Source organism: Emydura macquarii, unplaced genomic scaffold, assembly GCF_026122565.2.
Source record: "Emydura macquarii macquarii isolate MOO-44397 ecotype Brisbane River unplaced genomic scaffold, CSIRO-AGI_Emac_v2 contig_1253, whole genome shotgun sequence".
NCBI lineage: Eukaryota > Metazoa > Chordata > Testudines > Chelidae > Emydura > Emydura macquarii.
In genome coordinates, this window is record NW_027131390.1 from 6454112 (window position 1) to 6462665 (window position 8554).

The following is an 8554-nucleotide window of genomic DNA, read 5'->3' on the forward strand; positions in this document are numbered from 1 at the left end:
ATGGCAAGTGTGGCCTGCCCGGGGTGAGGGAAAACGAAGAGGGAATTGCTCAGTTGCATGAAACTACAAGTGCAGGGCAATGGCCGTGAATCCTGGCACCATTTTCCACAGGCAGTGGTGATTTTAGCTGATATCTCCCTCCTGAGGGTGACAAAGGCCCCGAGAGCACAGCTGCTGCTGGCATTCCGAAGCCACCCGGTCCCATGTGCTGCTAGTCCGTTTACTGCAAAGATGTCTGCTGTAGTTATAGCTGACTGGCCTGGCTACAAGCCTCTATTCCTGTGGTGGAAGATATCAGGCTGCCATCCCTAGAAACCTTCAGGAGTGGATTGCCGAGTACCTCCATGGACGTTGCATTGAGATGTCTCAGGAGGATTGGAGGGATATCCCTATATACTTAATGCCCCCTCCCCCCAACTCTACAGCAGAATAGAAAGCAGGTAATAACACGACCTTTCCTTGTGGTTGTGCAGCTACCTCCTCTAGTACAAGTAAATGAATGAAAAGTTGATAGGTCATAGACTATAAGGTCGGAAGAGACCATTATGATCATCTAGTCTGACCTCCTCCGCAACGCAGACCACAGAATTTCACCCAGCCACACCTGTAATAGACCCCGAACCTCTGACTGAGTTTCTGAAGTCCTCAAATCCTGGTTTAAAGACTTCAAGGTACAGAGAATCCAGCAGCAAGTGAGCCGTGCCCCACGCTGCAGAGGAAGGCGAAAAAACCCCAGGGTCTCTGCCAGTCTGCCCTGGGGGAAAATTCCTTCCTGACTCCAAAATGGCAATGAGCTAAACCCACCAGCCAGACACCTGGAAAGAACTCGCTGTAGTAACTCAGCACCCAGCCCATTTAACATCCCATCACAGGCCACTGGGCATATTTACCGCTAGTTGTCAATGGCCAGTTAATTGCCAAATGGGACTGGCCCATCAGACCATCTCCTCCATAAACTTATCAAGCTCAGTCTTGAAGCCATCCAGGTTTGTTGCCCCATTGCTCTCGTTCATCCTGCGAAGTTGGGAGCGCCATCGTTGCAATGGGAAATAAACATATGCACCCCCCATCCCGAGGTTCCTTCCCCTGCATCAAGCTTGACGTCGACGACTGACTGGACTGTGGCGGAGTCTCAAAAAGGCTCTGGCTCACGGCACCCACATTCTCCTCCACCTCCCCCTTGGCCTTGCTGCTCATGCTATGGGCCTGTGACTCGGCAGCTCGGAGATATCCACGGTGGTCTGCAGAATGGGGCCCGGGTACTCCGCTGAGTCCGGCATCCAGCTCTTTGTGAAAGTGGCAGATCTGCAGCTCGGCACCAGATTGACTGTAGGCCTCCTGATATGCCGGCCACAGCTCCTTTGGCTTTCAGGTGGCACTGCTGCTGGTCCCTGTCGGACCCTTCCTCCTGCCTCCCCCGTGCAATTTGCTCACAGATGCCCATGTTTCATTGTGCCTGCACAGCCTCTTTTCTCCAGATGCCCAGAGGATCCAATATCTCTGGCCTACGCCGGGCCAGAGCGCATCTGGAGCATGCAGATGGCATGATCATCTTGGGCAGTTGCGCAAGACAACTGAGAGCTGCTAGGTGTGCATGCCAAGCCAGACAAGCAGGAAAAGGCATTTCAAAAATGTGCAGGATTTTAAAAGAGGGGGTGGCTTCTCATCCCCCCCCCTCCCCCGGCAGCGAGTTCACAACTGTGACGAGCACTCCACGTTGGCCACTGCATGACAGTTGCCGGAGGACTGCTCGTGTTGACATAGGTAAGACAATTTCTACATTCGTGCTGCACTGACTTCCACACATCGACCATGGCTGGAGGCTGCTCAGGGAGGTGATATTACTATGCCAGCGTAATGCAGAGTTTCGACGGGCAGGAGACAGATTTAAACATGGACACCTGCACGACTAGGTTGATGCAAGGCGGCTTACGTCCACCTAGCTTTGTAGCGCAGACCAGGCCGTAGTCAAACACGCTAAATCAATTCCTCATCATTTTTGCTGCTGTTCTTTGAACCCACTCCACCCTGCATATATCTTCCTTGTAGCGTGGTGCCTAGGAATCAATGCAGTATTCCAGGCACAGTGTCATGAGAGCCATATAACGATGGACTGTACAAACAACCCAATTGCCCGCCCCTTCTCTGGCTTTTGTTTGCTTAGACGGTAAACCCTGTGGGGAAGGGTCTGCCTCTTCCTATGTATTTGAAAAGAGCCTAACCCCCTTTGGCCCCAGTCCTAGTTATAATCTTTGAGGGTTATCTCAGTAGTAAATAACAAACAATGACTTCAGTGTGGCATTTGCTGTCCTCCCTTATGAGCTGAGATTAGAAATCTACCAGCAGAAATGGGAAAGTCCATGAATCCCCAGCATGTAGGCCCAGATCCCCCCACAGGTCACTAGGTGCTTAACTCCCAGTTGCCTGACTGCCTTTGGGGATCAGGGTCTGAGGGGCTGCAGGCAGATTTCTACATCAGCTACATTTTAATGATGAAAAATATCTCACTAGCCCATTCGGCTGAGCAGCTAGCCTTGAGAATGCAAAAGTGGCCAGTGGTTCTGCATTCACAATGAATAGCATTAGAGAAGTGTTATCTTTCCTTCCCTCCCCTCGTTACCTCAATGGGCTGTTAACATTGAAGACTGCTTATGGTCCCTTAAATGCCAACATTGTCAGGCATTTCACAGTTGATCTTGCTAACAAATATCCAGCTAATGTACTTATCCAATGCAAGGAAAGGTTAATGTGCCCAAATTGACATTCCATGGGAGAAGCTGCTATTTTCAATACAATAATTCTTAAATAGTCCATGAAAATATTTTATCAAGGCGTTTTTGTCACTGTCACTTAAAAATTAACAAAAATGAATACTAACAATGCCACGAATGCAGTGAGAATCCTAGACAAAATATATTCACCTGCAAAAAACCAGCACACCTGTCCATTTAAAAAAATATTAATATTTGATAAACATGCCTGGTTTGTTAAATATACGTAATCAGAGATCTCATTTGATGTAATAAGATCACTGCTCTGTGGCTCATGGGTGGAGTAAAAAATGCTTATTCTGTAATATGGTAAAACCTGTTAAATACAGAGATCTGATGACTATGTTACAATATAATGGTTCCCTAAACAAAAGCTTGCTGTTGTAACGATTATTGTTTTGTCTCTGATATTTACATGGCCATGGTAAAACGTCTTAAATCAATAGTTAAAGTAAATAAACAAACAAACATCTATAGAGTGAGAATCCTTAGAGATAGTTTGTAGGGTGATGGAGAGAATTTTAAGATTGGGTGTGTTCTCTGTTAAATTTGGCGCAGCAGTCATTTCTCTGTAGCACCCTGCTTTGGCTTACACAAAAATATATACGTATGTGTGTGTTTATACACGTATGCACGCACTATCTACCTAGGTAATGGTGGTACTGTATTTTTGTACAGGCCCTATTCCTGCCCCATCGTCTATTGCTGTTACATGCAGCATCTTTTCTAAACTTTAGATGGCAAGCTCTTCACAGCAGAGACAGCAGCTGAAATCCTGGCCCCATTGAAGTCTATGGGAGTTTTTCCATTGAGTTCAATGAGGCTAGGATTTAACCATGTGTCTTGCTATAGACTCAAGATTTTAAGGCAAGAAGAGACCATTATGATAGTCTAGTCCGATCCCCTATGATATAGCACAAGTCATAGAATTTCATCCACTGATTCCTATAAAGGATGGAGTTTTTCTTCCTTACTACATAAATTAATACTGTTGAACCCAATAGCTTGTTATTTGTACTATGAGGCAGCCACTCATCCCTCTTCGGGGCAATGTAATAAATACTAATGCATCCTACGAGACTAGGATGCAAACAAGAGAAACCCTTGCATAAACTCAACAGATTTTGGTTAGTGCCTTTCCTTGCCCTCCCCTCCACACAGTGAGATTGGGGAGAAATACCAACAGATCTCTATTGTCCATGTTCATTAGCCACAACTGATTTTTTTCAGTTGTGTTGTTACTTCAAGGAAAGGATTTGCTGGAGTCTGGTTGAGCTGTATCTATTGAAACAGGAAACATATGACATACACAGAAATCCTATTGTTCCCCTACCAGATCTATATCATCCTTGGCACTGAAGCATACCCATTTCACGGAGATATACTCCTTTCACTGCATTATCTTTGGGTCTTCCCCTTTCACTACCATTATCATCATCTCCCTCTTTTTTTTTTTGTCTAAGTACCCAGCCCAAACTTCGTTAAATGGACTCAGAAAAGAACTTCTGGTTCTATGTGTCACCGCGTTATACTAATGCGCCTTGTGCCTGCTACACAGGGAGCGACTGAGGTTTATGCTTAGACCATAAAAGCACAGAATTAAATCAGTATTTCTCTTTCTATCTCTAAGTACCGCAGGACATGAGTGCCTTATGAAAAGAAATTATCTCAGTTGGTCTAGAGCCAGAGTCGACACTTTCACTGCCTCCCATGCTTTGGGGCCACCTTTCTCTTTCCCACCCTTCACAACGGGCTGCAAATCTTTTGGGATGGAATTAGACGAGCACAAGCGGTGATATACCGTTATTTTTCATTCTGTATATTAAATCAAAGCTGTACCTAGTGCTTTACAGGCATGTAGAGAAACAAGTCTGGTCCCTGAAGAGCTTGTAGCAAAAAGCAACAAGGTATCGGAGGAGTGGGGTGCAGCAGAAAATTAAAAGTGGCACAGGGGTTATTTTTGTCACATACCTTGTGACTTACAGCCTCCAAGGAGGTAGGCACATATGCCCAGCAGGCCACAATTCCAGAATCGCTCCCCATGTGGACACTCTTGTGGAATAAAAGGCACTTTATACCAGAATAATTACTGCACTCAGCAGTAATAATAAAAAGTCACACTGGGAGCTATTCCAGAATAGCTATTGTGGAATAGCCTTTTCCAAAGTAGATATTCTGGTCAATTTCCCCGTGTAGACAAGTTGTTAACCAAAACACCATCCTCCCTCCCTGCAGGAGACTTGTCAAAAAAAATGAGACTGCATCAGAATTTCAAAAATCTCTATTGCAAGAAATTAAAGGTTTTGGTTTTGTCCCTCCAGCATCCCAGACACAAAGGGAATGATTCTGAACCACTTAAATCATTGGAAGTTATGCCATTGACTCCAGTGGAAACAGGATTAGGCCTTAAATAGGCAGACAGGGACAGTCAAAGTGATCACGTCATTCATACTGGCTCTGGTAGAGAATAATTGGTACTAAAATGCACACAAGTTGGACAGAGCTCCTAAGCATTCATATTACTTTCTTGCTGCAGTTTTATTTGATCCTGTTAAATAATTTGTTTTTTCCATTTAACATAGATAGAGAAAACATTTGAATGGTGGTGTTTTGTAGCCAGTATATAGGCTTAGTGATCTTAAAGAAGTACACATTCTTCCTTTCACTTCTGATATAGGAATGCCCTGACCTATGAATACTTTAGATGTATGTCTTTAATCAAATTAATTAATTAGTAACAGACGAAGTATATAGGTGAAAAAAGACATCTAAAAATCATACAGGCATTCTTTATTGGTGCCTGTATGATTGATCCCTCTGCTAGTTTTTCATGATTCCCCCCTCCCCCCCCATCACCACATAATTTTTAAATTAAGAAGTAGTTTCACTTACTGTTGTTGTTAAATCAAATGCACTTTGCACTCCTTTGGTGGAGGAGATAGTCTTCCCAATGTAACCTGAGATGCTGTGCTTTTTTGCAATCTGCAGACAGAGCAGCACCATCCATGAGCTTCCCTTCTTCCTTTCAACAGGTTGTTAATGTAGAAGGCTAAGTATTGTTACTACACTTTAAATGCTAACATGATTAACTACTGCACTGATGATGGTCTATTTAGCAGGGATGCTGGGTACATCTGCACTGGATTTGAAAGAAATGGTACAGGCGAATAAGGCTGCAGGTTTTCACTGTGAAAACACCTGCTTATAATTTTGAATATACAGAGATTAAACATTTCACACAGGGCCCAATCCTGTAAGTGGCCATATGCCTGCTGTGGGCAGAGAAGAGTCTCAGCACCTGGCAGGATTAGGCCCATTAGTGGGTCCTAAAACAGCAACACTGTCAGTCATTTGCTGTTTACAGTTTAACTAGTGACTCAGATTTCTCCTGGCATTTCCAGAGCACTAGCCCTCACTGAGACTGTTCTGATCCCCCCTGACACCGGTGTGAATATGGAGTAGTCAAAGGAGTAACTCAAGAGGCTGGCTGGCTGGCTGGCTGGGCTGAGAGCAGAATTCTTGCCTCTGTTTGAAGTTTAAAAAAATCATAGCACAAAAAAAAAAAAAAAAAAAAAAAGTGTTAAATGTGTAAAAGGGAAACATTTGCCTCACAACCAGTGTTACCAAGTTCGGGGTGGGTTCTTGTGTGAGTGGCAAGGGGGGAGGAGGGGGAGAAACCTTTGGGTTGTGACTGAGCATGAGAAATGGCAGCCTCCAGGAAAGATGAAGCTGTAGTTCCAAGTTTTCTCTTCTAGTTTGATAGTCCCCCAGCTTGGGAAAAGGGTAAGGGGGCAACTGCAACACCCTAGTGGAGCAGGGTTGGAGTCGTAGGTGGGGGTTTATATTTCTGCAGGGAGCCTGGGTTTTTTCCCCTCACTGGCCCATTGCATAAACCAGCCTCTGTTTCCCTACTGAAAGATTCCCTTCGACCCCCATAACTAGAGGGGTGGCAGCCTCATTTGGAGTGGAAGCCATGTAACCGGGAACATATTTTCTGCGAGGGAAAGTCATATTTTGTCTGACTTCCTTTCGAGTAAGGGGAGGAGGAGGAGGAAGAAAAGTGCACTCCGGGGACACAGACCGGGAGTTCAATCCGTGTTACAATCCAGAGAGCACTCTCCATTTAAATCGAGGGGGAGCGCCGCTTAAAAACGAAGAGCAGTACCTGGCCTGAGCAGGGCTGGGAGTAGCCGGCTCCTTACTCATGCAAAGCCAAGGATGTCAGTGTTTCGCAGCTGCTCGGGAATTGCCCTTTATAACGGGGCAGCGGCGTTTCACCTGCTCCCAGCGGGTCTGAATTCGGGGCTAGCGTCCTGCCGTGTGGCCGGGACTCGGTGCACCGGGCGGTCCGGTTTAGAGGGCAGCTGTTCTGGAGGGAGGACTCCGCACTCTTTCATCACGCAGGGATTCTCCTGGGCCGCAGGCGGGTTATGTAAAACCATGATGGGGCCGCGATTGAACGCAGCGTGGTGGCTCCCACCAGAGACGTGAGATCTGCATCCCACCCCGCCTTGCCTTGTCTGTCCCCCTGTCGCCGACCCAGGACCTCCAGGGCTTGGTTACAAAGCCGAGGACGGTTGCTCTCTCCTTGCAACGCTTGCACCCCGGTGCTGGGGGAAATAATACCGGGCACTGCACGTCTCGTCAGGGCCCCGATTTCCAAGGCAGCCGTGTAATGAATGGGGCAGGGAGAGGAAAGCAGAGAGGGTACACGACCGGGGGGGGGGGGGGGGGGGGGGATCTCTGGTTTTCACGACTCCAAGCTGAAAAGCGTCCCCCCCCCCTTCTGAGCCGTCCATGCTGTGCAAAACATTTGAGCATCAAGTGGGTGTGCAATGCAAAGTGTTTGAGTCTCCGCAGGCCGGGGGCTGCAAGAGGATGGGAGGGGGGAGGAGATCGTCCCTCTGCAGACAGCTGGAGGGCAGAGGGTCCAGGCTGGGGGCAGCGCGGCGCCTCCGCTGTTTTGTCTGGTGGACTTTCCCCTGGCCTGCGGTTATCGCACAACAAACGCGAGGCAGAGGCGGAGGTGCTGCCGGGGGGAACCTGGGCCCGCAGGAGGGTTAATCAATCAATCAACCAATCAACCCCTTTTGCTTAAACCGGTTCACAGGAGGCGGCGTTTGCTTCCCTTTCCTCGGGCGGGGAGAGCGCGTTTCGGGGAGCGAAAAGCCCCAACCTCCTCCCTGGGTAACCGGCCGCAAGGCGACAGCTCGGGAAAACCAAACAGCTAGTTACCGGGGACCCAGCCCCACGCGGCGCGAATCCAACGCCGTCGAGCAGAGCCTGGTGTAAACCCTGGTGCCCCCGCGAACACACGCCTGGCGCGGCTCCGGATTAGACCAAAGCAGGGTTTAAAAGGGCGGTGGTTTGCCTCGCAAACTCCTGGCCGCTGAGTTCATGGGAGGGAAAAAATTAACTAGCCGCCGGGAAATGTACCCCCTTCGAGGAGGGACGTCTAAGTTATTCACACGGGCTGGGGCGGGTTGTGGGGCAGGGGAGGGAAGGTTTTGGCCTTACCCCTGGGGCATGTAGCGAGAAAGGGCCCTTCAGCAGGGCGGTGGGCGCTTCCCCCACGATCCCCTTCTCCAAAACCCTCCTCGCCCCTAGGAAAGCCCGTTCGAGCAGGGGCCGAGTCCCATTCAAAGGCTTAGCACGACCTGGAGCGAAGCAGCCTCGGCTCAACGCCACAATGTTGGGGGGTGTTTTTTATTTTTACCCCCAAGAGCTTGGACCACTGCCTTGACAGCGGGCGGCAGCCGCAGGCCGTCACAGCCCGGCTGGCG

At 48.2% G+C, this 8554-nt stretch overlaps 1 long non-coding RNA gene across 2 annotated transcripts in view; it reads right to left on the bottom strand.

Annotated features, from left to right (window-relative positions):
* The window catches only part of LOC137153887 (uncharacterized), a 33472-nt gene extending 27708 nt beyond the window's left edge, over nucleotides 1-5764 (bottom strand). For both annotated transcript variants that reach the window (XR_010919923.1, XR_010919924.1), the window contains exon 1: nucleotides 5664-5764. This is a non-coding gene — a long non-coding RNA (uncharacterized lncRNA). The remainder of the gene's footprint in view (nucleotides 1-5663) is intronic.
* Between the last annotated feature and the right edge of the window lie 2790 nt (nucleotides 5765-8554).